This window comes from Phyllobates terribilis, unplaced genomic scaffold (genome assembly GCF_046119375.1).
Source record: "Phyllobates terribilis strain yellow unplaced genomic scaffold, ASM4611937v1 Scaffold_483__1_contigs__length_1377234, whole genome shotgun sequence".
Taxonomy (NCBI): domain Eukaryota; kingdom Metazoa; phylum Chordata; class Amphibia; order Anura; family Dendrobatidae; genus Phyllobates; species Phyllobates terribilis.
In genome coordinates, this window is record NW_027363243.1 from 66,300 (window position 1) to 78,118 (window position 11,819).

The window sequence follows — 11,819 nt, forward strand, 5'->3', positions numbered from 1 at the left end:
ATAACATTTTCCCCCACCTATGCCCCTGTCTGGTAATGTCCCCATTCTGGCATCATTTCCTTCATTCTGGTTTAATGTCCCCATCCTGGTATAGTGTCCCCATTGTGATATAATGTCCCCATTTTGGTATAATGTCTCTAAGCTGGTATAATATCCCCCATGCTGGTGTAATGCTCCCAATTCTGCTATAATGTCCCGAAACCTGGTATAATGCCCCACATCCTGGTATAGTATCTCCAGTTCTGGCATTATGTCCCCCATGATGCTATAATATACCCCATACTGGTATAATATCATCGTTGTGATATAATGTCCCCCATCCTGGTATAACATCATCACTGTAATATAATGTCCCCATTCTGATATAGTGTCACCCATCCGGGTATGGTGTACCCCATTCTGGTATAGTGTCCCTTATTCTGGTATAATGTCCCCAATTCTGGTATAATTTCCCCATTCTGATATAATGTCCCCATTCTGATTTAATGTCCCCCTTCCTGGTATGTTGTCCCCCTTCCGATATATTGTCCCCATTCTGATATAGTGTCCTTCATCTTGGTAAAATGTCCCCATACTAGAATAGTGTCCCCATTCTGGTATAATGTCCCCATCCTGGTATAATGCCCCCCATTCTGGTTTAATGACCATCATACTGGTTTAATGTCCCTCGCCCTGGTTTACTGTCCCCCATCCTGGTACAATGCACTCCATTCTGTTACAGTGTCTCACATTCTGGCATAATGACCTAATTCTGATACAATGTCCCCATTCTGGTATAATGTACCCATTCTGGCATAATGTCCCCCATCCTGGTATGGTATCTACTGAGCTGCCATCCTGGGGATGGGTTATCAATATCAGATCGGTGGGCTCCGACACCCGGCACTGGCTCTACCCATCACTTGTTTGCAACGCTCAGATGTAAATAGTTTGAAGATCTGAACATCACTGCTCCATTCACTGTACTGTGGGTCCTGCAAGTCAGCTAATATTCATGTAATAGGAGCTGATCTGCAGCACCAGGTAGCAGCCACTACACAGTGACCAGAGCTGTGATGTTCAACTCCACAACAATGTTTACATCTGACCTCTGCCAGAGTTTCAAACAACTGAGTAGTTGAGGTGCCACGTGCCGGACCCCCACAAATCTGATATTAATGAGCTAACCAGGGGATAGGCCATCAATATGTTTGTCCTGGAAATTCCGTTTAAGGCCCACCTGCACATACTACATATATAATATATATATATATGGCAAAGAGTGGGAAGGGGTTAATCACAGGCTCATAAAACGGACAAACAACACAAATATTGGTTGTATCATTTACACATTTGGGGTAGCCCTTAAGAGGGCCGTTGGGTCAAAGAGAGAGAGAGAGAGAGAGAAGAGAGAGGGAAGGGAGAGATATCGGGAGATACCAAGAGAGAGAAAAAAAGACAGACCCAACCAGTGCAAGGCTAAGCCGGGCAGGTGGTAGCGGCTATTTATACCCACTGCTGATCTCTGATTGGTGGAAAATCTGGGTGTGGCTGCTCTCTGATTGGTGGAAAGTCTGGGTGTGGCTGCTCTGTGATTGGTCAGCATTATGACCTCACAGTGGCGATGACTCATACCTCCTGGGTGGTTCTTCTGGGCGGTTCTGTTTTCTGACTGGTGGAAATTCTAATCAGCATTATGACCTCACAGTGGCCGTGACTCATGTTTCATGGACTGTTCTATCTGGGTGACCTGAAACATGCTGATCTCTGATTGGTGGAAATTCAAGTCATCTTCATGACATCATAATCAGCATGTTATTACTGCTGAGATGTTCAGTTTTTTCCTAAATTTCCTGTTTTGTCCTAATTTATTAGCACATATATACCACTCATTCCTACAATCAAAGGATCAGGAAACCACTCTGAAATCAATATCCTACAATTTACCCCAACAGCAAAAAAACAACTATACGCAAAATACCAAAAGATATATCAGATTATTAATGAGCAAATAAAAGACACTATTACATAAAAATAATTTTTAGAAAGGTGTAGAAAAAATGCTGTAAAGTAAGAACGCTTCAAAAATAGAAATGTTAATGATTTATTTAATCAATTAACAAAATACAAAGTGAATGAACAAACGAAAAATCTAGATCCAATTAATATTTGGTGTGACCAACTTTTCACTTTAAAACAGCATCAATTATTCCAGGTACACCTGCGCAAAGTCAGGGATTTTGTAATAATACAGTCAGGTGTCTGGTCATACACCATGGCAAGACTGAGCAAGAATACACAAGGGAGTTTTACTACATCAGCAAGGTCTCTAAGGCACAAATTTCAAAGCAGATTGAGGGTTCAAGATGTGTCATTCAAGCACTTATGAAGAAGCCCAAGAAATTGTGCAACGTTGAGGTCAGTAGATGCAGTGGTCGGCCAAGGAAACTTAGTGCAGCAGATGTATGACACATTATGGTTACTTTCCTTCAAAAGTGGAAGATGTCCAGCAGTGCCATCAGCTCAGAACTGGCAGCAACCAGTGGGACTCAGCTTCACTCATCTACTGTTCAGAGAAGACTGGCCAGAAGTGGTCTTCATAGCAGAATTGTGGTGAAAAAGCCATATCTTCCACATCAAAACAAGGCCAAGTGACTCAACTATGCATTAAAACAGAGGAACCAGGGTGTAGAAAATTGGCAGGATGTGCTCTGGACGGTTGAGTCCAAATATGAAAAATGTTGTTATTACAGAAGAGATTTTGTTCACTGAAGGGCTGGAGAGCAGTACAATAATGAGTGTCTGTGGGCAATAGTGATGCATAAGCACGGTGGAGGGTCCTGTAAGTTTGGGGCTGCATTTCAGCAAATGGAAGTGGGAATTGGGTTAGAATTATTGGTTCCCTCAATGCTGAGATATAGAGGCAGATACTTATCCATCATGCAATATCATCAGGGAGGTGTCTGATTGGATCCAAATGTTTCTTCAGCAGAACAACAACCCCAAACGTACAGCCAATGTCATTAAGAATTATCTTCAATGTAAAGAACAAGGAGTCCTGGAAATGATCTGGTCCCACCTAGTGGAGTAACTAGAGTCTGATAGGCCCCCACCTGCATTTTGGTCAGATGTATGGGCCCTTGTAGCGTTCTGGATCCTATAAAGATACAGTATATGTGTTCTCTCCCTATGTAGTAATGTCCCCCATCCTGGCTCCTTCTTGTAATAATCTCCCACATGCTGGGCCTTATGCTATAACATTTTCCCCCACCTATGCCCCTGTCTGGTAATGTCCCCATTCTGGCATCATTTCCTTCATTCTGGTTTAATGTCCCCATCCTGGTATAGTGTCCCCATTGTGATATAATGTCCCCATTTTGGTATAATGTCTCTAAGCTGGTGTAATATCCCCCATGCTGGTGTAATGCTCCCAATTCTGCTATAATGTCCCCAAACCTGGTATAATGCCCCACATCCTGGTATAGTATCTCCAGTTCTGGCATAATGTCCCCCATGATGCTATAATATACCCCATACTGGTATAATATCATCATTGTGATATAATGTCCCCCATCCTGGTATAACATCATCATTGTGATATAATGTCCCCATTCTGATATAGTGTCACCCATCCGGGTATGGTGTACCCCATTCTGGTATAGTGTCCCTTATTCTGGTATAATGTCCCCAATTCTGGTATAATTTCCCCATTCTGATATAATGTCCCCATTCTGATTTAATGTCCCCCTTCCTGGTATATTGTCCCCATTCTGATGTATTGTCCCCAATCTGATATAGTGTCCTTCATCTTGGTAAAATTTCCCCATACTAGTATAGTGTCCGCATTCTGGTATAATGTCCCTATCCTGGTATAATGCCCCCCATCCTGGTTTAATGACCATCATACTGGTTTAATCTCCCTCGCCCTGGTTTAATGTCCCCCATCCTGGTGCAATGCACTCCATTCTGTTACAGTGTCTCACATTCTGGCATAATGACCTAGTTCTGATATAATGTCCCCATTCTGGTATAATGTCCCCCAGGGGCGTACATAGGAATCATGGGGCCCCATAGCAGAAGCTCTAAATGGGCCCCCTACCCCCCACAAAAAAATGTAAATAATTGTCGGGGTCACAGAAGATCAGATCTCACAACTTTTCATCCTAGTAATTTTCCTCCTGCTGAAGTCCTAGATTCCTCTTTCATTGCCCCATAAAGTGTGATGCCAACAAAAGTGCCCCCAAACACAGTGTGATACCCCCATGGTGAATTCCTCCACATGCGCAGTATAATGACCCTACTGTACCCCACCTCAACTCCCAGGGCAAAGTATGCTGACCCCAACATAGTATGATCCCCCAACTGTGACCTCCTAGAGCTAGAAAGAATGGTACATAATAAGGGAGAGTGTTATACATAATAAAAGAGGAAACTATATAACTAAGGATGGCGCTATACATAATAAGTGAGTACACTATATACTAAGGGACTGTGCTATACATAATAAGGCTACATTCCTGCATCTGTGTGCAGTGTCGGTGTGCTGCCCTGTTTTACTGACGCATTGAGCATGTCCTATTCTAATCCTCAATATTGGATCAGAACAGGACATTCTCTGACCCTCTTAGATCTCATTCTCAGATCCGTGATTTTCATGGATGTGTGAATGGATCTATAAAACTCTACGAGTCCGTGAACCATCCGATAAAAAAATCTGGCAGCACACGGACATTTCACACAAATGTGAGAATGTGGCCTAAGGGATTTTACAGATAACATTATCACTCCAAGTCACACACTGCAGATACAGAATAATATTTACATCCAGGCACTTACCGCAGACGTGTCATCTGATCAGAGTCGGTTTCTGCTTCTTCTTCTCCATCTGGTCAGACCTTCATGTCGACATCTCCCAGCCACGACTCGTCTTGTCACGATGATCTCCAGCCTAGAAAATAACAAGGTCACATATATTGTACATGCATCTCCCCCACACTGCGCTACTGACTACAGATATGTACCCCCCCATTAATATACTATTATCCACTTAGTAATCAAAATATAAAGTGATAAGCAGCACTGTGCCCCCCATTAACTATAATCTGCACCGGCCAATAATATAAATTATTCAGTCTCTGTGACTCTCCCCAATTAACTGTAAGGCTATGTGCACACGGAAAACATACAAGGCTTCACAGTACAAGCAAAGTGAAACCCCCATAATTGCTCTCTCCCACCACCTCCATCATTGCTCTGTCCCAGCATCTCTATCATTGGTCTGTCCCAGCCCCCCTGTCATTGCTCTCTCCCAGCACCCCCATCATTGCTCTCTCCCAGCACCCCATCATTGCTCTCTCCCAGCACCCTCATCATTGCTCTCTCCCAGCACCCTCATCATTGCTCGCTACCAGCACCCCGATCATTGCTCTCTCCCAGCACCCCGATTATTGCTCTCTCCCAGCACCCTCATCATTGCTCTCTCCCAGCACCCTCATCATTGCTCTCTCCCAGCACCCCGATCATTGCTCTCTCCCAGCACCCCGATCATTGCTCTCTCCCAGCACCCCCGTCATTGCTCTCTCCCAGCACCCTCATCATTGCTCTCTCCCAGCACCCTCATCATTGCTCTCTCCCAGCACCCTCATCATTGCTCTGTCCCAGCACCTCCATCATTGCTCTGTCCCAGCACCCCGATCATTGCTGTGTCCCAGCACCCCGATCATTGCTCTCTCCCAGCACCCCCATCATTGCTCTCTCCCAGCACCCCGTCATTGCTCTCTCCCAGCACCCCCGTCATTGCTCTCTCCCAGCACCCCCGTCATTGATCTCTCCCAGCACCTCCATCATTACTCTCTCCCAGCACCCCCATCATTGCTCTGTCCCAGCACCCCCGTCATTGCTCTCTCCTAGCACCCCCGTCATTGCTCTGTCCCAGCACCCCGTCATTGCTCTTACTGAGCACCCCGTCATTGCTCTCTCACAGCAAACCCCGTCATTGCTCTCTCACAGCACCATCATTGCTGTCACAGCACCCCCATCATTGCTCTCTCCCAGCACTCCCATCATTGCTCTCTCCCAGCAACCCATCATTGCTCTCTCCTTCCCCACATCCCTATCATTGCTCGCCCCAGCCCCACTATCCCCATCATTGCTCTCCCCAGCCCCACTATCCCCATCATTGTTCACTGCTCTCCCCATCTCCACCATCCCCATCATTGCTCTCCCCAGCCCCCCCATCCCCACCATTGCTCTCCCCAGCCCCCATCACCATATTTGCTCTCCCCAGCCCCACCAATCCCATCATTGCTCTCTCCAGCCCCATCATTTCTCTCCCCAGCCCCACCATCCCTATCATTGCTCTCCCCAGCCCCATCATTGCTCTCCCAAGCCCCATAAGCCCCATCATTGCTCTCCCCAGCCCCATCCTTGCTCTCCTTAACCCCATCATTGCTCTGCCCAGCCCCATGAGCCCCATTATTGCTCTTCGCAGCCCCATCATTCCTCTCCCCAGCCCCATCATTCCTCTCCCCAACCCCATAAGCCCCATTATTGCTCTGCCCAGCCCCACCATCCCATAATTTCTCTCCCCAGACCCATTATTGCTCTCCCCAGCCCCACCATCCCATAATTTCTCTCCCCAGACCCATTATTTCTCTCCTCAGCCCCACCATCCCAGAATTGCTCTCCCCACCTCCCCTCCCCAGCGGTAAAAAAAACCCCAAAAAACAACAACTTACCTCAGCTCGCTCCCCTGCAGCATTCTCTTGGTTGCCGGCAGCTTCCTACCTAACCCAGGCGCACGCAGTATGATGACATCATCAAGCTGCGCGCTCCTAGGTCAGGGAGGAAGCAGAGGAGGAATCCCTTCAGCGCCGCTGCCATTCTCCTCCTGTCAGCAGCGGAGCTGCAGGGATCGCTCCCTGCCCGCCGCTGGCAGGGAGCAGCTGCACTGGCGGCCCCCCCGGCGCAGCTGCACCGGCAGCGGTATGTCCGCCCCTGGACTGCTATGGGGCGCCCAGGGGCCCCATAGCAGTCACGTGGCCTGCCGCCATTGGCGGTACGCCACTGATGTCCCCCATCTTGGTATGGTATCTACTGAGCTGCCATCCTGGGGATGGGTTTTCAATATCAGATCGGTGGGCTCCGACACGCAGCACTAGCTCTACCCATCAGTTGTTTGCAACGCTCAGATGTAAATAGTTTGAACTGAGTAGTGGAGGTCTCACGTGCCGGACCCCCACAAATCTGATATTAATGAGCTAACCAGGGGATAGGCCATCAATATGTTTGTCCTGGAAATTACCTTTAAGGCCCACCTGCACATACTACGTATATAATATATATATATATGGCAAAGAGTGGGAAGGGGTTAATCACAGGCTCATAAAACGGACAAACAACACAAATATTGGTTCTATCTTTTACACATTTGGGGTAGCCCTTAAGAGGGCCGTTGGGTCAAAGAGAGAGAGAGAGAAAAGAGAGAGGGGAGGGAGAGATACCCGGAGATACCAAGAGAGAGAAAAAAAGAGAGACCCAACCAGTGCAAGGCTAAGCCGGGCAGGCGGCAGCGGCTATTTATACCCACTGCTGATCTCTGATTGGTGGAAAATCTGGATGTGGCTGTTCTCTGATTGGCGGAAAATGTGCGTGTGGCTGCTCTGTAATTGGTCAGCATTATGACCTCACAGTGGCGATGACTCATACCTCCTGGGTGGTTCTTCTGGGTGGTTCTGTTTTCTGACTGGTGGAAATTCTAATCAGCATTATGACCTCACAGTGGCCGTGACTCATGTTTCATGGACTGTTCTATCTGGGTGACCTGAAACATGCTGATCTCTGATTGGTGGAAATTCAAGTCATCTTCATGACATCACAATCAGCATGTTATTACTGCTGAGATGTTCAGTTTCTTCCTAAATTTCCTAAGTTTTGTCCTAATTTATTAGCACATATATATCACTCATTCCTACAATCAAAGGATCAGGAAACCACTCTGAAATCAATATCCTACAATTTACCCCAACAGCAAAAAAACAACTATACACAAAATACCAAAATATATATCAGATTATTAATGAGCAAATAAAAGACACTATCACATAAAAATAGTTTTTAGAAAGGTGTAGAAAAAATGCTGTAAAGTAAGAACGCTTCAAAAATAGAAATGTTAATGATTTATTTAATCAATTAACAAAATACAAGTGAATGAACAAACGAAAAATCTAGATCCAATCAATATTTGGTGTGACCAACTTTTCACTTTAAAACAGCATCAATTCTTCTAGGTACACCTGCGCAAAGTCAGGGATTTTGTAATAATACAGTCAGGTGTCTGGTCATACACCATGGCAAGACTGAGCAAGAATACACAAGGAAGTTATACTACATCAGCAAGGTCTCTAAGGCACAAATTTCAAAGCAGATTGAGGGTTCAAGATGTGTCATTCAAGCACTTATGAAGAAGCACAAGAAAATGTGCAACGTTGAGGTCAGTAGATGCAGTGGTCGGCCAAGGAAACTTAGTGCAGCAGATGTATGACACATTATGGTTACTTTCCTTCAAAAGCGGAAGATGTCTAGCAGTGCCATCAGCTCAGAACTGGCAGCAACCAATGGGACTCAGCTTCACTCATCTACTGTTCAGAGAAGACTGGCCAGAAGTGGTCTTCATAGCAAAATTGTGGCGAAAAAGCCATATCTTTCAAATCAAAACAAGGCCAAGTGACTCAACTATGCATTAAAACAGAGGAACCAGGGTGTAGAAAATTGGCAGGATGTGCTCTGGACGGTTGAGTCAAAATATGAAAAATGTTGTTATTACAGAAGAGATTTTGTTCACTGAAGGGCTGGAGAGCAGTACAATAATGAGTGTCTGTGGGCAATAGTGATGCATAAGCACGGTGGAGGGTCCTGTAAGTTTGGGGCTGCAGTTCAGCAAATGGAGGTGGAAATTGGGTCAGAATTATTGGTTCCCTCAATGCTGAGATATAGAGGCAGATACTTATCCATCATGCAATATCATGAAGGAGGTGTCTGATTGGATCCAAATGTTTTCTTCAGCAGAACAACAACCCCAACCGTACAGCCAATGTCATTAAGAATTATCTTCAATGTAAAGAACAAGGAGTCCTGGAAATAATCTGGTCCCACCCAGTGGAGTAACTAGAGTCTGATAGGCCCCCATCTGCATGTTGGTCAAATGTATGGGCCCTTGTAGCGTTCTGGATCCTATAAAGATACAGTATATGTGTTCTCTCCCTATGTAGTAATGTCCCCCATCCTGGCTCCTTCTTGTAATAATCTCCCACATGCTGGGCCTTATGCTATAACATTTTCCCCCACCTGTGCCCCTATCTGGTAATGTCCCCATTCTGGCATCATTTCCTTCATTCTGGTTTAATGTCTCGATCCAGGTATAGTGTCCCCATTCTGATATATTGTCCCCATTTTGGTATAATGTCTCTAACCTGGTATAATATCCCCCATGCTGATGTAATGCTCCCAATTCTGCTATAATGTCCCCAAAGCTGGTATAATGCCCCACATCCTGGTATAGTATCTCCAGTTCTGGCATAATGTCCCCCATGCTGCTATAATATCCCCCATACTGGTATAATATCATCATTGTGATATAATGTCCCCCATCCTGGTATAATATCATCGTTGTGATATAATGTCCCCATTCTGATATAGTGTCACCCATCCGGGTATGGTGTACCCCATTCTGATATAGTGTCCCTTATTCTGGTATAATGTCCCCAATTCTGGTATAATTTCCCCATTCTGATATAATGTCCCCATTCTGATATAATGTCTCCATTTTGATTTAATGTCCCCCTTCCTGGTATATTGTCCCCATTCTGATATATTGTCCCCATTCTGATATAGTGTCCTTCATCTTGGTAAAATGTCCCCATACTAGTATAGTGTCCCCATTCGGGTATAATGTCCCCATCCTGGTATAATGCCCCCCATCCTGGTTTAATGACCATCATACTGGTTTAATGTCCCTCGCCCTGGTTTAATGTCCCCCATCCTGGTAAAATGCACTCCATTCTGTTACAGTGTCTCACATTCTGGCATAATGACCTAATTCTGATACAATGTCCCCATTCTGGTATAATGTAACCATTCTGGCATAATGACCCCATCCTGGTATGGTATCTACTGAGCTGCCATCCTGGGGATGGGTTATCAATATCATATCGGTGGGCTCCGACACGCGGCACTGGCTCTACCCATCACTTGTTTGCAAAGCTCAGATGTAAATAGTTTGAAGATCTGAACATCACTGCTCCATTCACTGTACTGTGGGTCCTACAAGTCAGCTAATATTCATGTAATAGGAGCTGATCTGCAGCACCAGGGAGCAGCCACTACACAGTGACCAGAGCTGTGATGTTCAGCTCCACAACAATGTTTACATCTGACCTCTGCCAGAGTTTCAAACAACTGAGTAGTGGGGGTGCCACGTGCCGGACCCCCACAAATCTAATATTAATGAGCTAACCAGGGGATAGGCCATCAATATGTTTGTCCTGGAAATTCCCTTTAAGGCCCACCTGCACATACTATGTATATAATATATATATATATGGCAAAGAGTGGGAAGGGGTTAATCACAGGCTCATAAAAGGGACAAGCAACACAAATATTGGTTCTATCTTTTACACATTTGGGGTAGCCCTTAAGAGGGCCGTTGGGTCAAAGGGAGAGAGAGAGAAGAGAGAGGGGAGGGAGAGATACCGGGAGATACCAAGAGAGAGAAAAAAAGAGAGACCCAACCAGTGCAAGGCTAAGCCGGGCAGGTGGTAGCGGCTATTTATACCCACTGCTGATCTCTGATTGGTGGAAAATCTGGGTGTGGCTGCTCTCTGATTGGTGGAAAATCTGGGTGTGGCTGCTCTGTGATTGGTCAGCATTATGACCTCACAGTGGCGATGACTCATACCTCCTGGGTGGTTCTTCTGGGCGGTTCTGTTTTCTGACTGGTGGAAATTCTAATCAGCATTATGACCTCACAGTGGCCGTGACTCATGTTTCATGGACTGTTCTATCTGGGTGACCTGAAACATGCTGATCTCTGATTGGTGGAAATTCAAGTCATCTTCATGACATCACAATCAGCATGTTATTACTGCTGAGATGTTCAGTTTTTTCCTAAATTTCCTACGTTTTGTCCTAATTTATTAGCACATATATACCACTCATTCCTACAATCAAAGGATCAGGAAACCACTCTGAAATCAATATCCTACAATTTACCCCAACAGCAAAAAAACAACTATACACAAAATACCAAAAGATATATCAGATTATTAATGAGCAAATAAAAGACACAATCACATAAAAATAATTTTTAGAAAGGTGTAGAAAAAATGCTGTAAAGTAAGAACGCAACAAAAATAGAAATGTTAATGATTTATTTAATCAATTAACAAAATACAAGTGAATGAACAAACGAAAAATCTAGATCCAATCAATATTTGGTGTGACCAACTTTTCACTTTAAAACAGCGTCAATTCTTCTAGGTACACCTGCGCAAAGTCAGGGATTTTGTAATAATACAGTCAGGTGTCTGGTCATACACCATGGCAAGACTGAGCAAGAATACACAAGGAAGTTATACTACATCAGCAAGGTCTCTAAGGCAGAGGTCCCCAACCCCCGGTCCGCGGACCAGGACCGGGCCGTTGGGGTTTTTCAGCCGGTCCGCGGCACCGTCACAGACAATCACTAAACATTGACAGTGTGCTCTGGTCTGCGGTGGCTCAGAGCACACTGTGTGGGGTGGATGCTGCCCGCTGTTCTAGACTCCCGCAGGGTAGACCTGTAG